Source organism: Erythrolamprus reginae, chromosome 6 (assembly GCF_031021105.1).
Source record: "Erythrolamprus reginae isolate rEryReg1 chromosome 6, rEryReg1.hap1, whole genome shotgun sequence".
Lineage (NCBI taxonomy): Eukaryota > Metazoa > Chordata > Lepidosauria > Squamata > Dipsadidae > Erythrolamprus > Erythrolamprus reginae.
Window position 1 is genome coordinate 86763644 of NC_091955.1, and position 12999 is coordinate 86776642.

The 12999-nt window shown below is 43.6% G+C and overlaps 1 protein-coding gene across 1 annotated transcript in view; it reads right to left on the reverse strand.

Annotated features, from left to right (window-relative positions):
• Positions 1 to 11928, reverse strand: part of LMO3 (LIM domain only 3) — a 109607-nt gene extending 97679 nt beyond the window's left edge. The window contains exon 1 of the mRNA XM_070754870.1: positions 11641 to 11928. The gene's annotated coding sequence lies outside the window, so the exon portion shown is untranslated. The remainder of the gene's footprint in view (positions 1 to 11640) is intronic.
• Between the last annotated feature and the right edge of the window lie 1071 nt (positions 11929 to 12999).

Genomic DNA, 12999 nt, shown 5'->3' on the forward strand with positions numbered 1-12999 from the left:
AGTGGGTTGCAGGAGGCCATTGCAGCCAAAAACGGAGCTTGAGAGCCCATTTTCACTGGCAGAGCATTCAGGCCACAACAGACAACCTTAACATGCATGATGTTGAGTTGGCCATGTTTACCTTGGCATTGGCCACCCGGCCCACCAAAGTCAAATAATCAAATACAATAGAATTTAAAAAAGAGGTGCTATTGCTAACATGTTGGAAGCTAAGGAGAAAGACAGCATTTAAAAAATTGAACAAATAAATAAATCCTGTTGGGGGCCCCAATGAAATTGAGTTTGACACCCCTACTCTAAAGCATTGTATAATACTGTATATCGTAACCCAAAACATTTCTGAATGTTTCTTAAAGCTAACATCTTGGGGTGGTAGTTGCTCTGTCTTGTACTTAGTAGACAAGGAGAAGAATTCAGTTTCTTTTCTTTGGTTTTTCACATAAGAAATGATCAAAATGCTACTTTCCCTCCTTCCTTCTCTCTTCTCCCCTCCTCTCTTTCCTCTTCCTCTCTCAGGGAATAAGAGAAGGAGAGAGGGAGGGGAAGTAGGTTTAGAAAGGGGAAGGGAAGAAAGAAGAATGAAGAAAGGGCCGTATGAGATAGAAAGGGAGGATGGTAAAAAAGCAACCTTGAACTAATAAAGTAATAAGATAAATACAGTATAAGATACCTTTGTAAAGATTTTGTAAAGGAATGAAAATGAGAAATGAGATGATGAGTATTTGAAAATGTATGGGAAGAAAAATAAAAAACTTCATATATAAAGGTAGAATGCTTGGCTGCTTATCTAGAGGTATAACAAGCAGGAAGAGGGAGATTGTGATCCCGCTGTATAGAGCGCTGGTGAGACCACATTTGGAATACAGTACTGTGTTCAGTTCTGGAGACCTCACCTACAAAAAGATATTGATCAAATTGAATGGGTCCAAAGACAGGCTACAAAAATGGTGGAAGATCTTAAGCATAAAACGTATCAGGAAAGACTTCATGAACTCAATCTGTATAGTCTGGAGGACAGAAGGAAAAGGGGGGACATGATCGAAAAATTTAAATATGTTAAAGGGTTAAATAAAGTTCAGGAGAGAATTTTTTTTAACAGGAAAATGAACACAAGAATAAGGGGGCACAATCTGAGGGTAGTTGGGGGAAAGATCAGAAGCAACGTGAGAAAATATTATTTGACTGAAAGAGTAGTAGACGCTTGGAACAAACATCCAGCAGCAGACGTGGTTGGAAAATCCACAGTAACTGAATTTAAACATGCCTGGGATAAACATAGATCCATCCTAAGATAAAATACAGGAAATAGTATAAGGGCAGACTAGATGGACCCTGAGGTCTTTTTCTGCCGTCAATCTTCTATGTTTCTATATATATATAAAAGAAATTATCAAAATGGAACATGCATTCAAAAACCTTATGGGAAGAATTCAGGTTTTCAGTTTTTTAAAAAGATCCCTATACATTCAGACAGGGGTCGTTTCTAAAAGTCTGGAGTTGAACACAGTATGTATTTATGGTCTCACGCTTTGCCTAATTCGTGGCTGCTTTTCCGACCAACTTCTTGTTTCTAATATCAACTAAAAGGAAAGTAAAACTGATGTTCTCCATGTCAGGGATAACTGTACCGATAAAGGAGAATATTTGTAGCTCGGGGTGGAAATGAGAGGTCTTTGGTGCTCTCTGAGCTTGGTTGCTTTCTTGCAGATATTTCATTATCCAAACTAGGTAACGTCAACAGTGCATGATGATATTATCTACTTTGGGGTAATGTAACATTTGCAACAAAACAACCAAGCACCGAGGGAATAGCTGCGTATTGAATTAGGAACAAGACTTTCCCAGAGTTCATTTTTGCTAACAAGTCTGCAAAAAGTGCAAATATCTTGATCAACAGAACATATTTATAATGGTTAAACTCTGAATGCAGGGGGAAAAAAAACCCAAAATGGGAAATACATCCACAGTTTGACTGGTGGCTATCATCAGCCTTGACACCTGCATTTTAAATATCTCTGCCCACTCATCCCAGGGGAATCATATCCTAATCAGGAGCCCGCACATGTTTGTGCATTTATTATGGTCTGACTTCACACTGATGGAAAATATCAGTGTAATAATTGTCTGACATTTAAGAGAGAGACCTTGTCTTTTCTTACATAAAATCAGATGAGTTGGTATTCAAAACAGCTTTTTGAGAAAGGATGCCAAGACCATGATCTATTCCTTCCTTGGAAATATGCCATTGTCTTTGTTTGCTTGCTTTTAATAACAACAACAGTTAAAACTTTAAAAAAAATGCACAAAGAACAAATCAAACCCAACATATATTCAGATTTCCAACCAGAATTAAAAGACGTAAAACCAGGCTATATTAAAAGCAAGCCTATACCAGTTAGCTGTGCCCTTTTAAACTATATTTTCATTGCTGTAGTTAGGATTTTTTGGAAAGGGAGGTGGGTTACTTTTGTTTCTTAAACCAATTTTGGAAGAGCACTTCACAGGAAATAGATTATAAAAATTACAAAGACAACTCTAAGCATAGGTAGCATGTGAAAGAATTTAGACCTTAGAGCAAAGTACAAAGATGTTCCTAGGGGTCTTTGCTAGGGAGTAAAAAGCAAGCAATATCGTGGCTACAGCCACATGTAAAAAAAAAAATGGTGGGACTATATTGAATCAAATAGGTTGTATGTCACTATATCCTTTTCCATTTTTGTCCTGATACCACATCCTTTTTTCCTCCTGACTCTACCTAAGGGCTTGTGGGAATTTAGAACCTTAAAATGTCCTCGGGATATATGGAGGACATGAGGATGTAACTTTTTAGTGTTGCTAGTTGTTGTGGTGGGCTCTGGCCCAGCTCCTGCCCCAAGGAATGTGGAGGTGGATGTGGGGGAAACATCCACATGCCACAGGTCTGTTTGGCTCCCAATAGAATCTCCTGACGAAGGCTCCTCTGATGAAGGAAGCATGAGTAGCAGGGAAGTGGGGAGTTTGGCAGACAGCCCAGGAGGAGATCAATCATCCTTATCATCCCTGGATTCTGAACAAGACAGATCCATGCATACGTAGAGTGATGTATAGGAGAGAACAACTGAAGGATTATTACAGGAGATAAGTGAGGCCACCTGTGGTTGGATGGGGCTGCTGTAATTAGTGCTACAGATAAAAAGAACAGCGTGCTGGTTTAGCCTTGTGGAAGTTTATCTGATTCACAGTTTCATCAACATCGTGGTTTTTGCTGTTTCCCTGTGTGTAGACTTTCTGGACTTTGGAATTGGACTCGATAGCAGAGTCTGTGGAGAGCTTCTTGAAGTAAGTAAAAAGGAAGGATAGAATGAATAAGAATAGAATGCTAGGGACAATAATGGCAGGGCTTGGAACAAACTTCCAGCAGCAGACGCGGTTGGTAAATCCACAGTAAATGAATTTAAACATGCCTGGGATAAACATATATACATCCCAAGATAAAATACAGGAAATAGTGTAAGGGCAGACTAGATGGACCATGAGGTCTTTTTCTGCCATCAGTCTTCTATGTTTCTATGTTACCAGCAGTCCTTAAACAGGACAATTGGGATTAGAATTTCCACTGCTTAGCAAGGCAGTTGTTCAGTGAATCATGCTCATTGTTACCTTTTTTTGGCCATGGTTGTTAAGCAAATCATTGCAGCTGTTAAGTGAATCATGCCGTCATTAAGCAAATCTGGCTTCTCCCATTGACTTTGCTTATAGGAAGTTGGCTGGGAAGGTAAAAAATGGAAAATCCTGGGACTCTACAGCCACTGGTTGCCAAGCACCTGTATTTTGACCACATAACTACTGAGGATGCTACAATAGCTATTGGAGCAAGGCTGGTTGTAAGTCACTTTGTTGTAACTTTGAACAGTCGCTGAATGAACGGTTGTAAGTAGAAGACTACCTACATTTACATTGGGCAATTACAGTATATGCTCTTTTGCATATAAATTATGCTATACATATGTTGAAAGGGCAAACGAGCCAGTTCAGGATATTTTGATCTTAATTCCTATACTACGGTATGTGTATGTATGTATGTATGTATGTATGTATGTATGTATGTATGTATGTGTGTATGTATGTATGCATGCATTTATGCATGTATGTATGCATATATGTATACTATTTGTGGCCATCTTTTAAGTGCTTAATACACCTTAGCTAATTTATATGACAAATGTGGCAAACTTGTTTATTCCTTTCACTAATAGTATCAAACTGAAAATAGACCTCACAGTTTATGGATTGTAATTTTAGTAGTACTGACAATGCATAATTGATAGACTGGATTTTATCATGGATTTTATCTGTTAGTTATCATTTTATCCTACAACTTTTGATTGTGTATTCACTAAGTGTTTTTATTTGTTTTGGTCTATGACTGTAATAATAAATTTGAATACTATGGATAGGGCAGGGAAGGATGGCCTAGCTGCCTTCTCTAAGCTTTAAAATTCTAGGGTTTTGTATCTGTACCAACAAACCAACGCAAACAAAAACTCAATGAGCCCATCTTAATTAGCAAATTTTAAGTCTTCCAAAAAGGTTCCGCTTTTAAATAATCTTTTCCTTAGGAGTAAAACTGTGGCTTTGACACCAGTACTGTCACAGCTCAACAGCTGGCCAAGTTTTGAAATGAGAAATAGTCTTAGATTTGCTTGACTTAAGGTGGAGTTTTCTAGATTAATAGAACTCTGAGGACTGACAGAGCCTTCCTCGTAGCCTGCACTCTTAATTTCAGACTTCGTAGTGTAGGAAATGTGTCAGGTCAAAGACCAGCTTATATCAAAAGCTGGCAGTCTTGGACAATGGGTAAATCATTTCACAGTAACACTCAACCAACAGAACAGAAAATAGATCTGAAGAAGCTCCCTGGATGAGAAGCGAAACGTTTTCATGGGGGTGGGAGGATCACAAAAAAAAGCCAGTTGCTTTTGGGAAAAAGCATCTTTGGGATAACCATGACCTAGACAAATTATAGAACCATTTTTTAAAATTGTTGACTGAAGATCTCAGAGTTGGTTACATTTTGACAGCCAACTAAGCTAAAGGCAAATCTACATTTGGCATGATGTATCAGTAACCACTTTTCTATTAATACGTAATTTTTAGATAAGCCTTCCCCAAACCTGGCACTTTGGTTTCCACTGCAACTCTAACAAACCCAGAAGAGAGAAAACATAGGAAGTTAGCTTCAGCATAGCCAGAAACATGAAAATTTGGATTAGATGCTGATTCGGTGAAGCGTAAACATACCGACTTCATATCCCTTCCTTAAGACACCTAAATACTAGGATCTTTCAAACCATGTAATTGGAATGGTGGCTTTTTAAGCAGAGGTTTAACTAAGTGGGAGCAATAATTTGAGCTAGAGTGCAGGATGTCTTCAATTCTGGGTGTAAAAATTCTAGAGATATAGGACCATGGACAATGGCCGTAAGGCCTAAAAAATTATCACCTGCACTCTCTAATATAGCTATTTTCCTCACTTTTCAAATAGAATAGAATAGAATAGAATAGAATAGAATAGAATTCCTTATTGCCCAAGTACGATTGGACACACAAGGAATTTGTCTTTGGTGCATATGCTCTCAGTGTACATAAAAGAAAAAGATACATTTGTCAAGAATCATGAGGTGCAACACTTAATGATTGTCATAGGGGGTCAAATAAGCAATAAGGAAACAATCAATATTAATAAAAAAATTTAAAGATACAAGCAACAAGTTCTAGTCATACAGTCATAAGTGGGAGGAAATGGACGATAGGAATGATGAGAAAAAACTAGTAGTAATAGTAGTGCAGACTTAGTAAATAGTTTTGACAGTGTTGACGGAATTATTTGTTTAGTAGGGTGGTGGCGTTTGGGAAAAAAAATGTTCTTGTGCCTAGTTGTATTGGTGTGCAATACAATAATAACATGATTTGGCGTAACTGGGGGAAAAAAATCACGCCTTTCATTCAGCAATAAAGACATCAGTTTGCAGAAGATTCCTCGCACACAGAACCCGCACACCAGCCAAGCCTTCAGAAATTCCCTTTTAGGTTTAAACAGCTCATCAAGGAACAGCAAAATGCTGCAATTAATTGGAAGGTTATCCCTCTGGCACCAGTGGGACTCACTTCGGGCCAAGCAAACACAGGACTAGATTACAAAACTTGCACATGAAGCAAAAGCCCAAAGAAGGTAGGAGAAGCAGGGCCACCTGATTTTTTTTACAATGGATACATGTTTATCCCAGGCATGTTTAAATTCAGTTACTGTGGATTGACCAACCACATCTGCTGGAAGTTTGTTCCAAGGATCTACTACTCTTTCAGTGAAATAATATTTTCTCACGTTGCTTTTGATCTTTCCCCCAACTAACTTCAGATTGTGTCCCCTTGTTCCTGTGTTCACTTTCCTATTAAAAACACTTCCCTCCTGAACCTTATTTAACCCTTTGACATATTTAAATGTTTCGATCATGTTCCCCCTTTCCCTTGTGTCCTCCAGACTATACAGATTGAGTTCATGAAGTCTTTCCTGATACGTTTTATGCTTAAGACCCTCCACCATTCTTGTAGCCCGTCTTTGGACCCGTTCAATTTTGTCAATATCTTTTTGTAGGTGAGGTCTCCAGAACTGAACACAGTATTCCAAATTTTTGCGGGGACCCGCCCCTCCCTCACCCCAATTGCAAGATTGAAGGTTGCAGAAATAAAGATCTTTCCCCAAAACTAAAATCCCTCCCCCCTCCCATGACTGACAGATCAAGTTGTTGAAGCAATGCTTGGCAAACACAAAAAGTAATTGCCAAGTTCCCTTCGCTACAGATAATTATTCAGGGAGGGAGCGCAAAAGGAGCTTGGGGGGGGGGAGAGAAGGAGAGAAAGAGGCCCACTCTGAGGAAAAGCCATTTTCCTCAACAGACAGCTTCTTAAATTCTCCCTCACACACACACACACACACACCACAACTCAAACACCTCAGAAGTCATCAAAATTGGCGTGTAAATTGCTGGTAGAAAATGTCCCATGGCTCCAGAGGGCCCCTGCGCCTTTGCCCTTGTTTGACAGTTTTAAGGAAAATCATAATTAAGGAGACAAATAATAGTCGGAGCAGCAGGGCTGAGGGAGGAGAAAAGAAAGGCCATTTTATTTTTTTAAGAACTCTGGTGAGCTTTTAATTGCCTGGTTCGGAATTGCCTTGTGTGGGTTCCCCCAATGCTCCATTGCTTCCATTATGTTCAATGCTATTCAGCCCTCGCCCTCCCCAAAACAAAGTAACGTCCAGCCTGTTTGCGCCACAGTAAATTGTCATCCATTTCCATTGGAGTTTTGTGTCTACTTTGCATTAATTGCTCCCTCCGCCAAAAAAGGCACCCCCCCATATATTTATTATTACTATTGTTATTATTATTATTGTTGGCATCCTTCTCCTGCTTAATCCCTACCTCCCCATTAACTTTCCCTTAACACACGCCAGAAACCTGGGTGGGATTCAATTCACTCAATTCAATTAAGGAAGAAGAAGGAAAGAACTATCCCGGGAACAAGGGAGAGGAGAAAAAAATGAGTTATTGATGAAAAGAGGAAAGAAGGAGGCAAAAAAAAGGAGGCAACCCTACAAAATTGGCTTGGCTAGTTTTTTTAAAATCTGGTAACCGCTAAGCAGGGTAGAAAGTTCTCTTCCTTTCATATATCCTCTCCTCTAAGTTCACTTTTACCCTTATGTATATTACCACATGTCTATTTTTCTTCCTACAGTATTTGTGTATTGGACAAATGAATAAAATAATAATAATAGTGTCCCCCTGTCATCCTAGCACTATTTTGGAAGCCTCTTTTTAAGTTGGCAGCCTGAAATGTTCCCCTTTCTTTCCCCAAAAGCTTCCACACAGCCTAAAGTTTCCGGAATATAAACATTTATTTTCCAAACACCAAGAAGGTCTCAAGAAGAAACCCCCCCTTTCCCCCCCCTTTAAGAGAGCGTGGCCCTTCGCACTGTTTAAACAAACAGCCCCACCAATTCCACGCCTCCCTCTCCAAAAAAAAACCACAAAATACAAGAGAGACAGAGCCCTACTAGAGAAGGGAGGCGGGAAAAAAAGCTAATTTTATTCTCTCTCTTCCCCCCCACCCCAACCACCCCTTCCTTCCAATGCAGCTGTAAGACTCCAAGAGATACTGACATTTCCCCACTCTTATCAGTTTAATTACAGTTACCATGGCAGCAAAGTACTAGCGGTTGGCAAAGGCCAACCAGAGATTTGCAAGAGTGAACTCAATTTTGATGCGGTTCACATGAAAATAAATAAATAAATAAAGACGCACCCCCGCACACACCCCCCCCCCAAAAAAATTCTCCCGCTTTAAAAATTAAAGAAAGAAGGGGAAAAGAAAAGAAGAGAAAAAAGGACATGCCGGAGAGAAAACACACTTTTAACAAACAAAGAACGACCCTCCTCATCTCCCCCCCCCCTTTGGTGTGACTCCCTCTCTCTGTGTATCTGTGTAGTTCAGATTAAAGCCGGCAGCGTTAATTTCTTTTTCCTCTCCACCCCACCTCCGCCAAAGGATGGCTCCGGGTTGGCTTTGTTACCATCCGTGTTAATATCTGCCATCCAGAAAGGAAAGGAGTTGGGGGGCAGTGGTACAAGAACGAGGGGGTGTCTGTAGTAACGCCTTTCGGTGGTTGTATCAACTGGGGGGGGGGAGAGACAAGACTGGAGGAGAAATAATTTAAAAAGCCTTTTTTTAAGCATCTCGGGGAGTTGCTAAAGTAGGGATCTTTGGGGGGAGTCGTGGAGGGAACCCCTCCGACCTCCCCAAATCCCCCCCCTTACACCCGGTGTGCAGGCTGAAACGGACACGCGGCTCAACGCTCGCTGGGAAAGAAAAGAGAGAAAGAGACACACGTGGAAAGGAGGAGGGGGGATGAGAAGAGAGGGAAAGGCAACCTTACCAAAACTTTTCTCCTTTCCCGGCATGGAAGAAGTTCTAAGAAAGAGCGTGAAAAGCAAGAGAAAGCGCCCAGGGCCGGACACTAACTACTCGCTGCGTGCGTGCGTCCGTTCCCTCCTCTTCTGACTTTGGGATCAAGTGGAAGAGAGTCGCGCGGGAGGACGGCCCCACCACCCCAACGGCGGCCGCTTTGAGAAACGGCGGAAGAGGGGGGGGAGGTTAGGAGTTGTTGGAAAGGGACACACACACACAAACACACACGCAACCCACAAAAGCCGCTTGCCAGCCCGCGATGGAATATAGAGAGGGAGTAATATAGAATCGAGTGAGCGGCTTGGCAGACTCGGCGCTGAATTTTCCCTGGAAACCTTCCCCCCCTCCCAATATATATTAAAGTATATACAGATTAACCCCCATATATATTCCAGTGTTTCCCAACCTTGGCGACTTGAAGATATCTGGACTTCAACTCCCAGAATTCCCCAGCCAGCATTCGCTGGCTGGGGAATTCTGGGAGTTGAAGTCCAAATATCTTCAAGTTGCCAAGGTTGGGAAACATTGTCTTAAATTACACTGCTAAACTACACTAAACTAAACTGCTCAAAAAAAGAGGGGGGGGGGAACACTTAAACAACACAATATAACTCCAAGTACATCAAACTTCTGTGAAATCAAACTGCCCCCTTAGGAAGCAACCCTGATGGACAACTCATTTCCCATGCTGTTGGGCACATTCAACTTTGTACAGAACAAAGTATTATTCAATGAGAATACTCCATTCAATCAGATGTAGGATGTGTTATTCAACTGTTCCCTTTATTTTTTGAGCAGTATACAAACACACACACACACACACACACACACACACACAGACCCAGATAAGTAGATAGATAGATAGATAGATAGATAGATGATAGATAGATAGATAGATAGATAGATGATAGATGGATAGATAGATAGATAGATAGATAGATAGATAGATAGATAGATAGATAGATAGATGATGGATGGATAGATTAGATAGATAGATGTAGATAGATAGATGATAGATAGATAGATAGATAGATAGATAGATAGATAGATAGATAGATAGATAGATAGATAGATAGATAGGGGTATCTCCTATATTAACACCCACCCACCCCCAATATATATATCCTCTATTAACCCACCCTCCACCTAAGGAGGAGATTAATATATATATTAATCTCGTCCTTTGATTAAGCCGTCCCACGCAGCGCCGGCTCAAATACTTCCCGGACCGCGTGGATTTCTCGCTGATTTTGAGGCTGGCTGGGTGCGTAGGAAGAGCTCGCGACCCCCACCTCAAATTCCCTACAAAGGCTTCCCGGATTCCACCTCCTCGTTCCGCAGAGCGGAAAAATTACATTAACAACACCCCCCCCCCCATAACGCCTAAAGGCTTAAAAGCATCTCTCTCTCCCCCCCCCCCTTCCCCATTGATCCACGCCTGGTTATAAATGCAACGCTCTGAAATAGGGGTGGATTTGGGGAGGGGGGGGGAGAGTAAGGGAAGAAGAGAAAAGAGACGACAAAGAGTCGGTGGGTTTTGCGAAGGCTGTGAAAGGAGGCAATGAAGTCCGGGCTGCTCACCCTCGCGTTTGGGGAGAGAAAGGGCGAGCCCCAGGCCGACTCTTTATTGCTTTCATTGTCTTTTTAAGTTTTCTCGCCGCGCTCGGCTTTCTCTCCAGGCCCCTCCGATCGCTTGGCTCTTTCCCCTCCTGCAAAGCCCCGATTCCCTCGCCGGTCCTCTCTTTATTCCCTCGTCGTCGTGAAAAAAAAAAGATAATGAAAGGCACGCGTGATTTAAAAGGCAGAACAGTCTCTCTCTCTCTCTCTCTCTCTCTCTCTCTCTCTCTCTCTCTCTCTCTTACACACACACACACACTCACCCCTTCTTTTTCCATCTCGGCTTCTCCAAAGCCTAAAGTTCCAACGCGTAAAGAAAACAAGCGCGAGACAGAGAGAGCGAGAGAGAGAGAGAGAAGGAGACAGGGAGAGAAAAGATGGGTTTACAAAAAAAGGGGGGGGGAGGAATAGAGCACGATCCAGAATTTGTGACTCAGGGTGCCGGTTAAGGGCGACTCTTCTCTCCCCGCTCCCCTTCCAAGCAAACAGCTAGAATAAAACGCCGACTTTCTCTCTTTCCTCTTCGCAATCCCCCCCTCCCCGCCACTCTCGGACCTCAACTTACCTCCGATCCGTTTGCAAAGGTGCATTCGAGCCCACGCGCATCCCCCTCCCCCCCAAAAGCTGCTTTGTAGCAGTGGCCGTTTTGGAATCGTCGCAAAAAGGTCAAAAAAATGTAATAATAATAATAAAAGCAGCGTTGCTTATTGGGAGGAGGAAGGCATTAAGGCAAAGCTTGCAAAAGGCAGGCGGGGGCGGGCGGATTCAGACAACGCGGGGAAACTGAGTTTTTTTTTAAGGAGGGGAAACAGATTTCCAACCACCCGCCAAGTCCGTTTGGATCGCCCGCGGCGGAGCTACAGGTGTCCCCCCCCCCCGCGTTAAAAGGACCTGACTACTCCTCCTAGCCCGGGATGGTGTCCGTAGGGCGCTTTGCACCCTCCGAACATACAAACACAGGCCACTTCCACCCGCCTCACAGTGCTGGGCTTTGCACACAAAAAAAGCAAAGCAACTTACCTAAAGCAGCTTGCTTGGAGCCGAGCTGGAGGAAGTCAGGCGCTCTCTCAGTTGCTGCACGCAATCCCTCAAGCAGCCAGACATAATACAGCGGAGGGGAGAAGGTCGCTTTGGTTAGGCGGCGGCGGAGGAGGAGGAGAAGGAGAAGAAGAGAAGCGGTGGGTCCTTTGCCCAAAGCCGGAATGGGGGGATGCTACGTCTCGTGGCCGGCTTCGGGCTATTTACCCGCGACTCTCTCTGTGTGTGTCCCCCTCCCTCCTCCTGACATATACACACGCACGCGCGCATGCAATCAGAGAGAGAGAGAGAGAGAAAGAAAGAGAGAGAGACGCCTCCTTTCCATCCTCCCTCCCTCCCTCCTCTCATCCTCCACCCCCCCCCCCCACGCCCGCCCGCCTCTTTCTGCAGCTCGGAAAGTGCAAAGCAGCCGCGAGACAGATTGAGTTTTTGTCGCTAATTTCCCAGGGTGAACGTTTACCAGCCTGCGACTTCCAAGTCAGCAAAAAGAGGGGGGGGGGGGGAGGAGCAGCTGCAACACGCGCCCGCTAGAGGCGAGCCGAAAGGCGCCTCCGCCACTTTTTTTGTGTGTGTGGCCGGGCGAGCTGATGGGGTTTTTTGGGAGATAGGGGGACGAGAACCGGTTGTACAGCGGGGTGGAGGGGTCTCTTGGAGAAGCCTCTCCTCCTCTCAAGACTCGCCTTGCCTCCCATCCCCATCCCCACCCCGAGCCGAACGACCCCTATTTGCAAAAGCCTCCCCCCCTTCGTTTCCCCGGTTGAGAGGATGGAGTTGGATTATGGAGCTTGGAGTCTTTCCCCTGTAAACATTGGGGGTTTTCCTCTCCCTTGTCAATCGCCGATTTGGGCGACTGGAAAGCGGTAGGGTTGTTGTTGTTTTTCCTATGAGAAGAGAGCCCGGAAAACTTTGGAAACTTTGAGACCGTACGCGGCTCAGATTTTTCGCACCTCTTTGATAGCAAGGGCATTTAGACTTCTATGTTTCACAGTGTTTTACAGCCCTCTCTAAGTGGGTTTACAAAGTCAGCATATTGCCCCCAACAATCGGGGTCCTCTCATTTGACCGACCTTGGAAGGATGGAGGGCTGAGTCAACCTTGAGTCAGTGGTGAGATTCGATGTGACAAACTGCTGGCAGACGGTGATGGGCAGAAGCAGCTTGCAGGTACTTCACTCTAACCACTGCGCCACCGAGGCTTTCGCTGTCCTGAGCGAAAGGGGTTGCAGCGGTGAGTTCCGTAGGCTCCACCACCGCCCCAAGACCCGTGACCCCTGGATTCTGGGGCTCCAGGGATGTTGGGATGTGCTCTCTGTCCCTAAACTCTCCTGGGTACCAGAGGGAC